The sequence below is a fragment of the Schistocerca gregaria genome, chromosome 10 (assembly GCF_023897955.1).
Source record: "Schistocerca gregaria isolate iqSchGreg1 chromosome 10, iqSchGreg1.2, whole genome shotgun sequence".
Taxonomy (NCBI): Eukaryota; Metazoa; Arthropoda; class Insecta; order Orthoptera; family Acrididae; genus Schistocerca; species Schistocerca gregaria.
In genome coordinates, this window is record NC_064929.1 from 169075714 (window position 1) to 169076543 (window position 830).

Genomic DNA, 830 nt, shown 5'->3' on the forward strand with positions numbered 1-830 from the left:
ATACTACACTCATCAAATATATTTGCAAGATGAACTCGTTGAAATGGGACAAAGGGTACAGGAACTTTCATCTAGTGAGCACGTGACATAGCTGATAGAGGCAATAATGAATTAAAGGGGGTCCGCATTATCGCAAGAACACAAATTATGTTTTGTTTAACGGATAAAGTTGTTTCCCCATAGTTGTGGCCTGTGGGTTTGTTCTTTTATAGTTTCCGAAATGTATACATGCAAATTTTATATCCGTTAGGAACATGTTGACTTCATCTTTCATTGTTGTTTAAATTACACATACACTTTGCCTTTTAATTTACATTTTGTGTGCGCTGTGGCTGCCAATAGTAATAAGCCATAACTCTAAATTACACCGTGTTATCTACAATACCGGTAAATCAGAGCAACGCTTGAATTGATTTTTGTATATAATTCAACCTTTAAACTGTGTATCCGGTACAGTACCTTTACTATAGTTGATGTGTCCTGAGCTGCACTTGGTTCTTATTTGCATGGTTAACATTTTTTTTATTGTGGTTTTTATGTTTAACATGACATGTGAACATCGATAAAATTACACGAGGTTTAGGTTGGAAAACTATATGGTGTGGTTTGTTATTTACACATTGCGTTACGCATCCTTAACAGCGTTTACTTAAGTTTTCTCGTGCTCATTGATGAATGCTGGAAGTTACTACGTTGCTGTGGGTTAGACACAGTTTTTGCTGCAGTTTTACGTCTCAGTACGTTGATGACAGTGGTCTGTTTCACAGACTTGTTTTCGATAGGCGCTCACGAAGTTTGAATCTTTTCAGACACTTTTGTGTGTATGTGTG